The sequence below is a fragment of the Pinus tabuliformis genome, chromosome X, assembly GCF_031772625.1.
Source record: "Pinus tabuliformis cultivar Carrire ecotype Pingquan chromosome X, CPIR1, whole genome shotgun sequence".
Taxonomy (NCBI): domain Eukaryota; kingdom Viridiplantae; phylum Streptophyta; class Pinopsida; order Pinales; family Pinaceae; genus Pinus; species Pinus tabuliformis.
In genome coordinates, this window is record NC_142308.1 from 319,157,766 (window position 1) to 319,176,331 (window position 18,566).

General features: G+C 44.2%; 1 pseudogene; it reads left to right on the forward strand.

The window, feature by feature from the left end:
• The first annotated feature begins 18,014 nt into the window (after positions 1–18,014).
• LOC149139727 (short-chain dehydrogenase reductase 2a pseudogene) lies at positions 18,015–18,353 on the forward strand (annotated as a pseudogene).
• Positions 18,354–18,566: the final 213 nt, after the last annotated feature.

The following is an 18,566-nucleotide window of genomic DNA, read 5'->3' on the forward strand; positions in this document are numbered from 1 at the left end:
GTGGGACTGGGTGGCCTCAAGATTCAGACAAACTAACAAGGATAGTCTCAGCATATCCAACACTCTGAAAAAATGGAGGAAGAAATTCTCAGAGAATGATATCATCAACAAAGCATGGATGCTAGTACCAGGCTTCATCATTTGGAATGTTTGGAAAGAACACAATAGGCAGATCTTCATAAATAAAGCTAGCGAGCCATAGCACATAATCAATCAAATTCTAAAACAGCTTAAAGAAACAGTTAAAAGCCTTTTGAGGTCAGTACCCACGAATCATCCTTTGCCTCATGAGGAGATTATCATTATTAATTTGGGTCTTCAATCCATCAATCCTCAAGGAATAAGGGAGGAAGTGAGAACAATTAACACAGGGGCCAGTAGATGGCAGCCCCCTCCTCAAGGCTTCTTCAAAGTAAACATTGATGGAGCTTCTAAGGGCAATCCGGGGGAAGCTGGCTTTGGGGGTGCTATAAGAGATCCTGAGGGGCACACAAAATATGTCTTCCATGGCCACTTGGAAAAGGGTACCAATAACATGGCTAAACTTCTGGCATTAGATCAATGCTTGGAGATCCTGGTGGAGGCAAATTTATAGAATGTTATCATTGAAGCAGATTCAGATTTTATCATTAGAGCAGCCAAGAAGATTCACAATGGAACTTTTCCAGATAAAGTGTCGAAGCACTGGAAGCTGTTGTATATTTTTCACCGTATCCACTCTCACTTGCAGACCCTTAAAATGATTAGATTTGTTCATGTTAGAAGGAAGGCAAATATGCTTGCAAATTAGTTGGGCAATGAAAGTGTGGCCAATAAGGACAGGGATTCTCGGCATGCATGGGAGTTGTTACCTGAAGGGAAACTGCGAGAGGACTGTTTCATCCTGGCAGCCAAAGATTGGGATTTATGGATGAACAACACTGATCGAAGGGATTCAGGAGACAGGAGTGAGGTTGATATCACCTAATTCGTCCACAATTTTGCGACATGGTTGCTCTCCACAACTTTGTTCACTTTCAGATGAATGACGAAGGTTTCAAGTCGAGCAGTGACACAAAACAAACTGCCTAGGTGTATTTGGCTCAGTGGGTCTCTGTTGGTGACTCCAGGCGGAAGGCTCAGCAAGGTCTGAAGGAATGTTCTGGCTTTTCCGCAAAACCGCGAATGCAATACCATAAGTGGTATTTCGCGCGGGACTTAGATGGTATCTGGTATTTTGGTGGGCGCATGCGATTCCACTTAGTGGGTAACACATGGCATTGAGAGGTGAGAGAAAACCGCTCTCACGCGGTTAACCTATGTGCTTTTCGTCTGTGCAATATCCTAGATGATCGTTGAATCAGGATTATGTATTCTATGACTGAGATGGAGCGGGCTTGTTGCCTTAGGGCTCTGGACCTGTTTCTATTTTTGGACCTCGTTTAGAGTTGAGGTTGGGTCCGTTTTTCAAGGGGCAGTGGGGTCCACTGTGGGTCGTTGTATGGACCCCGGGCTTTCTGTGAAACCATGTACACAAAACCCCAAACCCGTATTTTGTATATCACGTGGCACATGGCTGATATCTGGTTTTGTGGAAGATGCATGTGATTCCACTCAGGGGGTAACATGTGGCAATGAGAGGTGAGAGAAAACCGCTCTCATCGCGCGGTTAACCTCCGTACTTCTCGTCCGCGCTGGTGAGCTCCAGTATTGTAGCAATAATGCTACAACTCCTGGGGCTTCCTGTCTCTTAATTTTATCAACCCGGTAGTTCGTACAAACTTGGAAGCGACGGTGCTATATGCACAAGTACTAGCTCTTGTCGCAGCTGTCACTTGGTCAGCTGGCACAAGTCCGCTAGGGCTCAAGCCAACTTCTATAGGCTCTCAGAAGAAGCTTGCTAATTGATGGATGAAAGCTATTCTCAAAGGAAAGCTACTTTACTTGACAAAAATGGACTGAAAGCAAATCAAAGCATGTAAACCTAGGAAACCCTAATTTGACTAGTCTAACCTCTATAATGCAAAGAATGTGAATGAAACTTCTACCAATGCTGTCATTACCTCTAACAAGTGAAAATGCATGAATCTAAGCTGCTTGCATCTTAAAAGACATGTTTTTGTATTTTTTCTTTAAGTGGATGGAATGATTGTGATTTTGTGCTTATTAGGGTTTGGTTGTGCAGATGGGATGGAGAAGGAAGGAAAGCGTGGGAAAGGTTGGGGAGGCTAGGAGAGGTCCCCAGGGATCCTTACCATCCGTCCACAAAGGTTCCTCATGTTCAGAAGCTCAGCAACCGAGTGAGTGGCCTCCTACAGGATGTCTGCAGGGGATCCTACAGGAAACTCAGAGGTTTCTACAGGAAGTCTACAAATTGCTACAGGATGACCTACCGTGGGTGTTTGAAGTGATGGAGGAGTGATGGAATGGTAGGGGGAGATATGTAAGGTAGGAATAAGGCTGGTGATGGTTCAGGAGTGGAGAAGTAGGACAGGGAACGAGTGTATGGAGTAGGTTGGAAGATAGAGGGCTATGTCAACGAAAGGGGTAAAGAATGAAGTTACGTGAGGAGTGGAGGAATTTGGAAGATAACAGAGCGGAGCAGTGGTCAAGGATGTGGTTGCATGCGTGATCAAGACGAAGGAGGAGGTAATGGAGCGAGGGAGAGCAGTGTAAATGAAACAAATGCTTATGACTGTCACCAAGACGAAAATGCATTCACCTAGACTACATGTGCTATGAATTCAATGAACAACAATCCAAAACGCGAAGAGGAATGTGCATGAAGCTGTGATGAAGGTGTGTGGTGCAGGTGTGAATTACATGGAAGCATCTAACATAACCGTGACTGTGTTGCAGCAATCATGAAGTAAAGAAATGCGTATTTTTGGTGGTTGGTTATGGACTGCACCCCAATCCCTAACAGAGATGGCAGTGGGCCTTTACAACCTTTTTGCTGGAGCTCCAATGATGTATAACTATCCTCCTATTGAACTTAAGCAACTGAAACAAATGCACCATAAACTAATCCTATCTAAGCTCATGAAAAAGACTAAGTTAACAAACTGTAAATTCGAATTGCATGTGAAAGTAAACAAACTCAAAGTGCTGGAACTAAATGCAAACACATTACAACACCGAGGAGATCTATTGCTCTCAGGTTGGGCCCTAACCTGAGAGTTATAGCTCCTTGAGAAAACTCAGAACTAGATCAAAATCTGCCTTCTTTATTCATAATCTGATGTCATGCCAAACTGGCTTACAAAAGGAACAAAAACACAGAGCTGTGCTCAAGAATTACAATAGTAATGCGAAAGTTTCAACAACCTATCAAAGGCTACGGCCTCTATACTTATGCAAAAACGATCATCCAACAGGTGTCCTTGATTTTAGGAGCTCGGTTGTCCAACTGAAGTTTAAACTGCTGATCCTGTAGGACAGTCATAATTGTTGTTCCTGTAGAATAGTTATAACTGTTGTTCCTGTAGAACAGCTGGCTGCTTCTAAGCTCGGTGGGGAGATGGATTGGAGCTCGAAGCTATGGTGGGAATCACGAGGAGGGTCCCAAGACTGTGGACATCCTCTCCTAAAAACCAGTAGTGCCACCTCATTGTCTCCTTGTCTCCTTTTCACGTGGTCTTTTCTCCCTTTTAATGCAAAAACCTGAAATCATAATGCATTAGTCACGTGGATAGAGTGCCTACCCTTCTTCCTACAAACAACATGAATAAACTAAGAAATGCATGCATAAGCAATAAAAGATGAATGGTTTGAGCAAGTAGAATAGGCCAAAATGAGCCCAAATTGTACCAAAATTGGGGCTCATCATCACCCCCCAGCTGAACCATTTGCTCATCCTTGAGCAACCTTGCTCCTACTCCTTGTCCTTGGCCGAGGACTCGGGACCGGAATAGGCTCTTTCTTTCCCACTTTTGATGGCCATGCCTTCTCTGCCCCTGGTGGTGATGAGGGTGGACTTCTTCCCTCTTTCCTGTTTCTTTGAGCCGGGCTTCGGAGGGCGATTGGCCTATCTTTCGTGTCCAGGAGGTGACCTTCAAGCTTCCCTTCTCGGGGGTGGCCGGTGTCTTAGAGGGATATTTCTCACTGGGTGAAGTAGGAACACTCCCTAAAGTGGTTTGGCTGCTGGGAGGAGGCTGCGACTTGTCTGCTTTCATTCTCTGACTTCTCCTAGTTTCGGAAGGTAGAGGGATCTCCCTCTCTCTCTTTTCTTTTGGTTTTGCAGGTGTGCTAAGGGCGGCCAGCACAGCTGCCGCCTCCTTCTCGAGAAGATCAGCCTTCTCTCCCTTGCTTTTTACTTTCCTGGTGCTCCTGCCGCCTCCTTCTCGAGAAGATCAGCCTTCTCTCCCTTGCTTTTTACTTTCCTGGTGCTCCTTGTGGAAGGCCCTTCCCTTTCTATTTTCGGGCTTCCTGTAGAAGACCCTACTTTATCCACTTTCGGCCCTCCTGTAGAAGACCCTTTCTTTACGAGCTGTGGGCTTCCTGTAGAAGACCCAGTTTTGACCACTGCCGGGCTTCCTGTAGAAAACCCCTTCTCTGTTTTTGGGCTTCCTGTAGAAGCCTTCGTCTGCTTTCCTATAGGCATTGTTCTGGGGCTTCCTGTAGAAGCCTGCTTTTGTTTTCCTGTAGGGACTGCTTCCGGGCTTCCTGTAGAAGCCTGCTTTTGTTTTCCTGCAGATGCAACTGTCACCACCTTCTCTTGCTTGGCTGCATGGATTTTTCTTTTGGCTTTGGCTGCAGGAGCTGACGAGGTGCTTGGGTTGATGGGGACCACCTCAGTTTTGATCGTCCTACTTTTTAACCTCTTTTCTCTTGCTGACAGGATGGGGGTGTCCTCTTTTGCTCTGTCATCCTTTCCCTCCTCCTTCTCCTTTCGTTCTTTCTTCTGTGTTGGAGTCGGGATCTTTTGGCTTTTCCCTTTCTTACTCTCGGCTACTGGCTCTTCTTCCTCACCGCTAGAGGACCCCGTTTCTTCAAGCAACATCTTTATGTCCCCTTCTCTTGTTAAATTTCTAAATGATTCCCATGAGAGGGGGACCTTGTATGAGTGGAGAGCATCCTCCACAAGAAGCTTGATTAACCCATGGTGGGCTACCTGATCCGGGATGCCGTCCTTGAGCTTTGTAGCGCACTCCATCAAGGACTGTAGCAAAAAGTAAGGAATGCTCAGTCTCTGCTCTGCAGGAAGATTGATCCGGTGCCTTAATTCGGTGAGCAGCCTAAAGTGATATGCATACACGATGCTGTAACGACCCTCACAGGTGATATATTTCATGATTTGCAAACTGACTTCGTTCCATGGTGGCAACAGGCTTGTCCTTCTCACCCCATTTTTATCCTCCGTGAATTCTTCTTCAGGTGGGAAGAACTCTTTCTTGGCTTGCTGGCTTAGCTTCCGTTCGTCTTTATCCCACGGAAGACCCATAGGAAGCTCAGTGATTCTACTGATAGACTGCGGGGTGATCTTGAGGCTTAGGCCTCTGAAATTGACTGTGGCCAGCACCTTGGATTTTGGCCTCAGGGCTTGCAAGAATTCTTCGACTACTTCATCATCGTAGCCCTGCAGCTTATCACAAAAAGTCATCCATTGTGCTCTGGTGAAGAGCTCTACCACTGCCGGGTTTCTCCTCAATTTATCTGAATCCGTGGGTTCTCGCCTGATAAATTCACCCGGCATGATGGCACAATTTTCTTAACCGGAGGTGGTGATCGTGGCAGAGAGTTTAGTTTTGGGGACAGAGCGTAGAACAATGCACATAACCCAAAAAATTTTCAACACAGTCTAATTACTCAACAATCCTGTAGAATGACAGTATAGGCACACAGACAGCAATTTCACCACTTTCTCTATACCCAGACAGTGACTGACAATCCTACCACCTTTAATGACCATTTGCATGAGAAGTCCAGGGTTACCTCGTTACTCGGCCACCTTTTTTACGTGAGCACCCGCGTTCCTGTAGAAGACTGCATTCCTGTAGAACTGCGTTCCTGTAGAACTGTGTTCCTGTAGGAGCTGTTCCTGTAGGAGCAGTGTGCAAACTTCGGGGAGGACTGTAGTTGGCCAGCGGTCGAGATGTGCTTCACCAGCGTTCTGGTAGCCGAAAGCTCGGCGTATCAACGTGCAGAGGAAATCAGAAGAGCCACTCGAGTTTTGAAGTGGAGGTTGATGAATACATGTGCATAATCTAGCCGGTTAGATTTTGAATCGGTGCAGCTCGTGGCGCGGGGGGTGAGCTGTCCCCACCGGACCGTTGGGCGACGTCACCCATCATTCGCCTGCATATTCACTCGCTGCCGCATTCATTCCCACAGATCTGCCGCCGCCCTTTTCGGTTAAACTCGTTTCTCGGTTAACGGGACTATCCTCACGTGCGTGCTGCGTATTTTCCTTGTCGTGGCTGCCACCCAATCATCCGACTATACCATAACTAGCCGACGTGGCCAGTCAACTGGCCATACGGCCGCTCAACCATTCATTTCTACGCCATGCAAACAAATCAAAGTAATACTCATGCGATTTGGTGGAAGGAAGGGTTGAGACACTTACCTGCGCGCGGATGCACACGATTTTTCGGTTTTTGGACGACGGGGAGCGGATCTACCTGCTGCATGCGGCTTACACAGTCCCGGAGGCTCATGGTTACAGGATGCTGGCGATGGAGTGGATGCTCTGGTTGCCTGCGCCCGTGTGTTGTTTGCAGATGGCGGTGCTGTGAATGGTATCCACTCATGCAGGTTTGACTGTTACAGGATTCCCGCGGGGTGCCTTGTAACAGTCTCGCCTCCTTGGGTGCATGCTGCACGACGATGGATAGAATCTTCTGATCACACTCCCGGAGCTTCTGATGCTCGACATGGATGTGGTATGAGCTCTCGGTGCTTGTTTTTCTTTGACAAATGGCTTTACCACGAGAACTCATTGATCTGGTTTGTTGGTGCAGGGATCTTGGGTGCATGTCGACGAGGATGGTGGAGCAAGGTAACAACGTCGTGCATGGGCCCAAAAGAGGCTTGCATGCGTCCAAACCAACCCGTAGTCATCAGATCTGTTCATGAAATGCATTCTGGGCTGTTCTGAGCTTCTACAGGAAGTTTCCTGTAGAAATACAGAGCTTCCTGTAGACAGACAGCTCTTCCTGTAGACAGACAGCTCTTCCTGTAGAAATTTTCACCTTCCTGTAGAAATTTGCACCTTCCTATAGAAAATCGCACCTTCTTGTAGAAAATCTGCGTCTTCCTGTAGGAGACTCAATCTATAATGAAAGTGCACATACCTTGAAGAACATAAGCATTCTTGGAGGAGGTGCTAGTGAGGTGTCCTGGCTGCATGATAAGGACTTTTGGCCTTGAGTTGAGAGGCTTCCTCTCCTCCATAGAACACCTGCAATCTGCATGCAACTTTCACATAAGAAACTTGTTGATCTTGTATTTTTTTCTTTTTGTTTTTTTTTCTTTTTTTTTTTGAAAGATAGCAGGGGCACCTCAATGAGGTTTTCACCCTTACCACCTGCCTTAAGCGCCTCAGAGAGGTTTTCACTCAAGGATCTTTATCTCTTTTTTCTTTTTCTTTTTTTGAAAGATAGCAGGGGCGCCTCAATGAGGTTTTCACCCCTACCACCTGCCTTGGGCGCCTCAGAAAGGTTTTCACCCAAGGATCTTTATTATTTATTTATTATTATTATTATTATTATTATTATTATTATTATTATTTTAGATTCTTCAGGGTGTGCCCAAAGCAGGGGCAGAACCCTTCTCTATGACCAATACTGCCTTCTCCATAGTTTTGATGAACTCTTGTCTGGAGGGAGGCTTCCTGTAGATCTTCAATCGATGCCCATTGACAAGCATGGGGATGGCTTCCTCATCAATGGTCCGAATAAGAACAGATCCCTTGTCATGACATTTTTCCACTGAATATGGCCCGAGCCATCTGGTTCTCAGCTTCCCCTTGAATTCTTTGTATCTGGAATCATACAACAAAGCCCAATCTCCCGGCTGAAATTGCTTGTCATGGAGATGTTGGTCATGCCACACCTTTCTCTGAAGTTGGACCACTTCTGAGTGAAGGAGGGCCTGCATGCGGTGCTCATCCAGTCCATTCAGCTGCAATAGCCTTTCTTGTTGTGCATGGCTGAGATCTAGATCCAGCTGAGCTGCCATCCTCAAAGTGTTGTATTCGAACTCAATGGACAGCAAAGCCTTCTTCCCATAGACCAGCTCATAAGGTGTGAAGCCGGTGGTGGTCTTCCAAGTGGTGTTGTAAGCCCATGTGGCTTCAACCAGGCGATCTGCCCAGTCCTTTCTACTGCTGCTCACCACCTTGGTCAAGATCCCTTCTAATGCTCTATTGGTGACTTCCACCTACCCATTTGCTTGAGGATGATAGGGGGTGGAAGTCCTATGCTTGATCTTGTGATGAGCTAGTAGATCTTCAACCAAGTTGGATGTGAACTGGCTCCCTTGATCGGTCACCAGCTCTCTTGGGTAGCCAAACTTGTAGAAGATGTTCTCTCTTAAGAACTCGACCACCCTTTCTTCTGTTGCTGCTTTGATTGCTTTGGTCTCTGCCCACTTTGTCAAATAGTCAGTGCACACAATGATGTAAGACCTTTGCCTTGAAGGAGGGTTGATTGGGCCCACAAAGTCCATACCCCACTTCTCAAATGGCTCAAGAGTCACTTGAGGTTGGAGAGGCATCTCATCCCTTTGGGTCGGTTTCCCCATTCTTTGGCATTGGTCACACTAACTGACATATCTTCTGACATCTTGATGAAGTGTGGGCCAATAGTAGCCTGCCTGCAGGATCTTGAAGGCAGTTCTCTTTGCTGCAAAATGTCCTCCACAAGGCCCATCATGACAGGTGAGGAGGAGGTCGAAGACTTCCTCCTCCCTTACACAACGCCTTAAGATCTGATCGGGGCCAAGCTTGAACAGATTGCCCCTGATCCAGGTAAATGAGGCACTCTTTCTGATGATTCTGCTCTTCTCTTTTGAAGAGAGGTGTGGAGGGAATTGAGCTGAAACAAGGTAGTTTGCTATATCAGCAAACCATGGAGAGAGTACTGAGATAGCAAACAGATGCTCATCAGGCATCTGGTCATCCACCGTCCCATCTTCATCTGCAGACAAATCCAATCTAGATAAAAAATCAGCAACAACATTTTCTCTACCTGGTTTATCAACAATGGTTAAGTCAAACTGCTGTAATAAAAGTAACCATCTAATAATACGAGCATTCAGATCTGGTTTATTCATTAAATATCGGATTGCAGCATGGTCAGTATGTACAAATGTTTGATAGCCAGTGATGTAATGTCGGAACTTGTTCAGTGCATGGACCACAGCTAGGAATTCTTTCTCGGTTACAGTGTAATTCAGCTCAGCTTTGGACAAGTTTTTGCTAACGAAGTAAATGGCATATGGAAGTTTTTGCTCAACTTGTCCTAAGGCTGCACCTATGGCTTTGTTCGAGGAATCAGTGTGGATGTGGAAAGGTAGGGCCCAGTTTGGACCTCTCAGGATTGGTGCTGACACTAACTTGTCTTTTAATTCATTCAAACTCTTCTGACAATCATCAGTCCAATTAAACTCCACATCTTTTGCCAAAAGGCCAAACAATGGTGAGGCTAACTTGCTGAAGTCCTTAATGAATCTCCTGTTGTACCCTGCTAATCCCAAGAAACTCCTAACATCCCTTACCTTCTGTGGAGGTGGAACCTTCTTGATTAGAGCAATTTTGTTAGGATCCACCTGTAACCCTTGGCAAGAAATGGTATGGCCTAGCACGGTCCCTTTAGTCATTAGGAATTCACATTTTTCAGGGCTAAGGGACAAGTTCATCTCGATGCACTTGGTTAGGACTTTTCCCAAATTGGACAATGCTTCCTGGAAGTTGGCCCCATAAGGAGTAAAGTCATCCATATAGATTTCTACTGCATCATGGACCAACTCCGAGAAGATGCTCAAGACAGTTCTCTGGAAGGTAGCAGGAGCATTGCATAGCCCAAAGGGAAGGACTCGGTAGGCAAAGGTACCCCAAGGACAAGTGAAGGTGGTCTTATCTTGGTCTTCTAGGCTGATTTGGATTTGATTGTACCCGCTAAACCCATCCAGGAAAGAGAAGAACTTCTTTCCTGCCAGTCCATCCAACACTTGATCTATGAAAGGTAGAGGGAAATGGTCTTTCTTGGTAGCTTTGTTCAGTTCTCGGTAGTCCACACAGATTCTCCATTTCCCATTTTTCTTGGGAACCAAGACCAGAGGGGACACCCATTCACTATCTGAGATGGGGTAGATGAATCCGGCATCCAACAGTTTTTGCAATTCTTCCTTGACAATGTCCTTAAGGGATGGATTCATTCTCCTCTGGGGTTGCCTAACCGGTTTACAATCCTCTTTGATGTATATATGATGGGCACAGACCGAGGGATGGACTCCTTTCATATCCTTATAGCTCCAAGCAAAAGCATCTAGGTGGCTGGCCAACAGGCTACACAGCTCCTTTTCCTGAGAAGGAGATAGGGAGGAGCTGATTTTCAATGCTCTCTCAGGGCCGAACTCCACATTCTTAACTCTGGGAGTGACAGGGTTGGTTGTACAAAGATCCACTAAGGTGCTAGCTTGGGCATCTTCCACCAACTTCTCTAAGGATAATGCACTGGAAGGTGGATTCTGGATCAGAGTCTCAATCAAGTCATCCTCGGTTGGAGGGTCTCTTCTAGTGGTATCTAGGGTGCATAGAGGTGCTGAGTACACCTCGTCTTCCTCTCCTTCTTCTAACCAGAGTGGTAAATCATGCTCTAAGGAGGGTTGGGCAGGAGGGTATAGGACTAGCTGCTTGGACATGGGACCATTTTTTATGGTCATGTTTCCTGCACGACAACTTATGTAAGCATCTGCAGTAGCTAACCAAGGCCTTCCCAAAATGAGAGGATATCTAGTAAGCTTTGCCTTTGGTTGCAGAACCAGGAAATCTGCAGGGTATTCCCAAGAGTCAACAGAGACCAAGACATCCTCCACAATCCCTTCGGGAGTCACGGTGGAGCGATCTGCTAATTGCAGTACTGTCGAGGTCTTCCTTAAGGAACCCTGAAGATTGAGTTTAAGCATAGTATCTCTGGTCATCACATTAATGGCAGCTCCCAGATCAATCAAAGTGTGAGGTATAATGGTGCCATTGATGTGGACATCTACTACAGGACTTCCAGGATCTAGGTACCTTGGGCAGATGACTTGTCCTAGCATAAGGCCGGACAGTTGTCCTATGACATTGATAGTTGAGGCATCTTTCTTTCTCCTGCCTGGGTGTTTAAAGCACTTTTCCTTAACCAGTTTGTTGTATATGGGCACATCCTTGATGGCTTGGAGAAGTGGTATCTTCACACACAACTGCTTGAGCTCTCCCAGAAGCTCATCTTCTTCCGGGTTGGGTTGTGTGGTGGTTGCAAGTCTCTCAGGAAAGGGTGGAATAGGCTTTGGTTCACTCTCCTGATGGTCTTCCTCATCCTCTGGGGGAGGAGGTTGGCGATCTGGAAGAGTCTTTCCAGATCTAAGATTGATCTCCTGGATCTCCACAGCATAGGTAGGACATGATGTTTCCCCAGTGTATACCTGTTGAGCCTGTCTATTGTTGGGGTTCGGGTTCGGTTGAGCAGGCATTTGAGGTTGCCTTGGAGGAGCAGGAGGTAAAGGCTGAGGTTGAACTGATGGTGGAGGCAAAATGGCAGGAGGAGTGTTGTATTGGGGCCTCCACCCCGACTGAGGTGCACTCCACTGAGGCTGTGACTGGGCGTGTGAATGATATGAATGAGAAGTAGGTTGAGTAGGGTACTGAGGTGGATAAGACCATGGAGGAGGCATGGACCAAGAAGGATGAGCAGGGGGACCCCAAGAAGGCATGGGAGTCGATTGGTTGGGGTTATAATAAGCTTGTGGTGCCCCTTGCATTCCTTGCTGATAAGATCTAGATCCTTGTGGCCTCCTTTGGTTGATGAAGTAGAGAGGTTCAGTGGGGGCTTCGGTCCCTTGGTACATGGCTTTAAACCTAGGTAAGGTTGGACACTGATTTGTTGGATGGTCCTCCTCACAAACAAAACACACTTCAACCGAGTGCAATGGGCATTCGTTCTTAGGGTGTCTTCTGGTGCACCTAGGGCAGAAGACAGCCAAGGCTCTCTCAGCTTCTTCCTTCTTCTGCTGGATCCTGAATGTGTCCAGCTGCATGGCAATGGTTTGTCTCACCTCACTCTTAAGATCTTCTAGTTGGTTTGTAAACTCATGTTTGGAGAAAGGGACACCAGTGGAGAGGAGATTTCCTCTACCTCGTTTCCTAGCCGCCCTGGAATGATTTCTAAACACAATCTTGATGTCCTCATAAGGCAGTTGGTAAATGTCCCCCCTAGCTAACATGTGAAGGGTGTCTAAGAGATCTTCAGGGACTCCTCGGAGTAGAAACAACTTGAGGGATTTAGGGTCAAGTGTGCACCTGGCCCGCTTATAGCTAAGTTGGAACCTCTCCTCATAATCCTCTAAGGACTCATCATTTCCCATGGTCATCCGAAAGATTTCTCCCTTGGTTTCCTTAGACCTACAGTAATCCCTATACTTGGTATTGAAGGCTTGCTGCATCTGAGCCCAAGTAGTGATACTATTCCCAGGTAATCCCATGAACCAGCGTAATGCTGCATCCTTAAGAGTTGAAGGGAAAAGCTTCAGCTTTTGCTCATCTTCGGTATAGTCATAAGTTCTACAAAGGACAACAAACTCAAACAAGAAGGTATCAGGATCCTCAGTGGTCAGTCCATGGAAGTGAGGCAAGGCGGAGGGGCTAATGTTCTTCATTTTCATCTCTCCATTGGTCTCTCGGATGGGGAATGCACCTTCTATTCTCTCATCCTCCCTTCTATTATCAGCCATGGCTTCAGATGGAGTGGTCTCTAACTCTTCTTCTTCTATAGGGTCTTGGTATATCTCAGGTTGTTCACCTATAGGTTCCTCCGGGTCACTGTCACCAAAGAAGAGAGAAGGGTGACTTAGTGATGTGGTGGGGGTGTTGGGTAGGAATTTGCCTGATTTATCTCGGTTCCTACGAGGCATGAAATGGAAAGGACTTTTCTTTTTTGATTGCTTTTGCTTTTTTTTCTTTGGTACCTGCAAAACTGAAACAGAGTGATCTACAACTAACTATATTGCTCAAATGAAATTGCGGAATTGGAAAGCTAATCTAGGAAAGCAAGAAATACTAATCTATGAAAGCAGGAAATGCTAATCTATGAAAGCAGGAAATGCTAATCTATGAAAGCAGGAAATGCTAATCTATGAAAGCAGGAAATGCTAATCTATGAAAGCAGGAAATACTAATCTATGAAAGTAGGAAATGCTAATCTATGAAAGCAGGAAATGCTAGTCTATGAAAGCAGGAAATGCTAAGCTACTTTTGCAGAATGGAAATGAAATAAACTACTGAGCAGAAGTAAGAGTACGAAAGTAGAAGAAAAGCAACAATTACTAATACTCTGACGCTTCCCCGGCAACGGCGCCAAAAAGATGGTGAGCTCCAGTATTGTAGCAATAATGATACAACTCCTGGGGCTTCCTGTCTCTTAATTTTATCAACCCGGTAGTTCGTACAAACTTGGAAGCGACGGTGCTATATGCACAAGTACTAGCTCTTGTCGCAGCTGTCACTTGGTCAGCTGGCACAAGTCCGCTAGGGCTCAAGCCAACTTCTATAGGCTCTTAGAAGAAGCTTGCTAATTGATGGACGAAAGCTATTCTCAAAGGAAAGCTACTTTACTTGACAAAAATGGACTGAAAGCAAATCAAAGCATGTAAACCTAGGAAACCCTAATTTGACTAGTCTAACCTCTATAATGCAAAGAATGTGAATGAAACTTCTACCAATGCTGTCATTACCTCTAACAAGTGAAAATGCATGAATCTAAGCTGCTTGCATCTTAAAAGACATGTTTTTGTATTTTTTCTTTAAGTGGATGGAATGATTGTGATTTTGTGCTTATTCGGGTTTGGTTGTGCAGATGGGATGGAGAAGGAAGGAAAGCGTGGGAAAGGTTGGGGAGGCTAGGAGAGGTCCCCAGGGATCCTTACCATCCGTCCACAGAGGTTCCTCACGTTCAGAAGCTCAGCAACCGAGTGAGTGGCCTCCTACAGGATGTCTGCAGGGGATCCTACAGGAAACTCAGAGGTTTCTACAGGAAGTCTACAAATTGCTACAGGATGACCTACCGTGGGTGTTTGAAGTGATGGAGGAGTGATGGAATGGTAGGGGGAGATATGTAAGGTAGGAATAAGGCTGGTGATGGTTCAGGAGTGGAGAAGTAGGACAGGGAACGAGTGTATGGAGTAGGTTGGAAGATAGAGGGCCATGTCAACGGAAGGGGTAAAGAATGAAGTTACGTGAGGAGTGGAGGAATTTGGAAGATAACAGAGCGGAGCAGTGGTCAAGGATGTGGTTGCATGCATGATCAAGACGAAGGAGGAGGTAATGGAGCAAGGGAGAGCAGTGTAAATGAAACAAATGCTTATGATTGTCACCAATACGAAAATGCATTCACCTAGACTACCTGTGCTATGAATTCAATGAACAGCAATCCAAAACGCGAAGAGGAATGTGCATGAAGCTGTGATGAAGGTGTGTGGTGCAGGTGTGAATTACATGGAAGCATCTAACATAACCGTGACTGTGTTGCAGCAATCATGAAGTAAAGAAATGCGTATTTTTGGTGGTTGGTTATGGACTGCACCCCAATCCCTAACAGAGATGGCAGTGGGCCTTTACAACCTTTTTGCTGGAGCTCCAATGATGTATAACTATCCTCCTATTGAACTTAAGCAACTGAAACAAATGCACCATAAACTAATCCTATCTAAGCTCATGAAAAAGACTAAGTTAACAAACTGTAAATTCGAATTGCATGTGAAAGTAAACAAACTCAAAGTGCTGGAACTAAATGCAAACACATTACAACACCGAGGAGATCTATTGCTCTCAGGTTGGGCCCTATCCTGAGAGCTATAGCTCCTTGAGAAAACTCAGAACTAGATCAAAATCTGCCTTCTTTATTCATAATCTGATGTCATGCCAAACTGGCTTACAAAAGGAACAAAAACACAGAGTTGTGCTCAAGAATTACAATAGTAATGCGAAAGTTTCAACAACCTATCAAAGGCTACGGCCTCTATACTTATGCAAAAACGATCATCCAACAGGTGTCCTTGATTTTAGGAGCTCGGCTGTCCAACTGAAGTTTAAACTGCTAATCCTGTAGGACAGTCATAATTGCTGTTCCTGTAGAACAGTTATAACTGCTATTCCTGTAGAACAGTTGGCTGCTTCTAAGCTCGATGGGGAGATGGATTGGAGCTCGGAGCTATGGTGGGAATCACGAGGAGGGTCCCAAGACTGTGGACATCCTCTCCTAAAAACCAGTAGTGCCACCTCATTGTCTCCTTGTCTCCTTTTCACGTGGTCTTTTCTCCCTTTTAATGCAAAAACCTGAAATCATAATGCATTAGTCACGTGGATAGAGTGCCTACCCTTCTTCCTACAAACAACATGAATAAACTAAGAAATGCATGCATAAGCAATAAAAGATGAATGGTTTGAGCAAGTAGAATAGGCCAAAATGAGCCCAAATTGTACCAAAATTGGGGCTCATCACGCGCCATATCCCCACTGGCCGTTGTATCGGGACATTACTTTTAACGGCTGGGATTGGCTATGCTAGTTGCCTGATTGTGGGTCCCTTTGTGGATTCCTTTTGCTTGATGGTCGTTGGATTGGGGGCAGGTTTTCAACGGTGAGGATTGGTTCTTGCTTGTTGCCTGAGCATTTCAAACGCGTTTTGTTTAGTGGACTTTTCATTGTTGCCATCGGGTCTGTATGGTGGATGCAATAGGCACCACTTTGTGCTGTTTGTAAGAATCTTGTAAGCTTCGATCACGGGTTTTTGCCACCCCTGCTGTCTGGGGCACTCTGTATATTATGTAATTTGAACAGATTAATAGAAGGTTCGTCTCTTACTTATCAAAAAAAAAGATTACTATGGTCATGATCCTTATGATAAAATAAGCTCTCGCTAAATTAAATTTAATATAAACCCTAACCATATTTTACAGTTGTAGAGTTTAGGCCATCACTTAAAAATTTAACCTTAATGGGGAGGTCTTTTTTTAGTCTGCATCCGATGTGTGTGCAAGAAGGTGGCTTCAGTATTTTGTTCGCATCTTGATCACTCAGGGCATGACGCAAAAAGGCGGTTGGAGGATCGGTGGTTCGAAGCAGAAGCCCACCTCACCTGTGGGTAGGATCGTCTGGTTATGCGAAAATATAGATGGTTTGGTTTGTGTGTTTTCAATGACACAGAAATATAGTCATGCCGCCATTGGAAAAGATACCAGTTTTGCTTGCGGTGCCATGGTAAGGTGTATATAATACCCTGTTGAGATCAATGTTGATCCTTTATTGACTGGCTTGCTAAGAATTGATGGTTTTGGTTCAATTAAATCTGCAAATACAGATGCAGAGGCAATGATCTCTCCATACTCGGTGGCAAAATCTAACTGAAACTAAATGGAATAATTACAATACATTGCAAACCAGGAAACCCAAAATGTTATAACATTACAAACTAGACACTCTAGAGATTAGCAAAAGCCAAAGCCAAAAAAGACAAATGATGTTATTGGAATCCTAAAGACTGACAAAGGCTTCACTAACTACATAGTCATTACTAAAATTAATAATAAACATTAACTTATTGCAATCTTAAATCTCCACATATGACCTTTTCACCTACGAAAAAAATATTATTTGGAAACTGGGAACAAAACTTGCAATGAGGTAGTGAAATTCGATTTGAAATTTGATGTTTTGAATAATTATAGTACATAACAAGGAGGTTACCGCACCTGAAAAAAATTCTTCAACAGTAACAACAATGGATGAAATTTTCTATAAAGAAGGTCGAATTGGAGCAGAAGAGGCCATCAAGGCACTTTGAGGCTCTGAATGATGAGGAATTATGGTCAGATTTGATCACCAGTATGAGGGTTTCAAAAATGCAATTCTGATCTGGCAATACAAATAACATTAGGACTACAAAAATCGAATTAAAATGTGTGGTTCAACATGAATTAAATTTTTTACCTGAAAGCAAGAAATTTTTTTATACATAAGTGGAATCATCCTTCATAATCATCACTTCTTGTGTGATCTTTCACTTTAACGAAGACCCATTTTAATCTTCCTTGTGGCAAAGGGACAAAAGTGCTATGATCGAGAAAGTTCTATAACCAAATCTTGCTTCTAGAAAACATAAATACGTTATATTTACTATATATTTTTAAGTTCATTTTCTTAGATTTTATGTAGTGTGAACAGGAGGGAGTTACATAACCCAAGTCCCATAGCAATGTTTCCTCATGAAAATTTAATTTTCTTGTATTTTATTTAGGTGAATAGGTAGGCGTTACATAACCAAGGTGCCACATTTCAATGGATGATTGTTTTTATTTTGTAATGCAAGATGATGTGATTTTTTGTAATTTGCTTTTAATGCTAATGAAAGGGAATTCCAAAAGCTCGAATGCCAAGTTGCTAACAACCACAGAGGATGGAGGACTTTTCATAACTGTAGCACCATGTTCTTTCTTATTGATGGTTAATGATGATACGTGGCTATTAATTAGTGGTATAGTAAATTTTAATTTTAATTTTGCAGTTTGATTCATTTCCCATATCATTACACTTTTTGTTAATCTTGATAGCTGTCAATTAATAAATGGTATAGTAAATTTTTAATCATGTTTTGTAAAAAATTAATTTAAGTATGGTTTAAACATGTGATTTAGATATGCAAGGAAGTTAGTGATGTGAATTTTATCCATTGATCTAGTGGCAACGATGAGAATATACTGGCATCTTTAAATTTAGTCCATTCGATCAAAAATTTTAATTAGTAAAATCATTAAAGTGCCCAATTCCAATAGGAGGCATGCATACACCACCTCGAAGCATGCTCATAGGGCTGACTAAGAACAAAGCAACCGAGCTGGGGAAATACGGGATTAGAGTCAACGATGTCTCTCCTGTTGCAGTGGCCACTACCCTTCTAAACAATTACTTGAAACAAGGAAATGCTTCGGCTATTTCAGAAGAGGATAAGGCCACCGTGGAGGCATTGTCGAATAGTGTTGCCAACTTGGAGGGAGCGACTCTTAAAGTTGACGATATTGCAGAGGGTGGTCTGTATTGGGCGAGCGATGAGGCTAAATATGTTAGCGGGCATAGCCTTGTAGTGGATGGAGGAGTCTCAGTTGTTAAACTTTCTTGAAAGCTCTACTGTTGATGGTTTTTACACGTTATTCTCAATGAAGCAAGAGTGTCCTCTAAGTGGTAGAATATATAATAATGTGAATTCAAGGAAAGCATATCATTATGTTTGTTTTCATATGAATGTCTTTAAGTGTCATGAGGGCATTGTATGCTGTCATCCGCCTGTTTCAATTTCTACATGAACGATACAACATACATCATGTAATGTAAC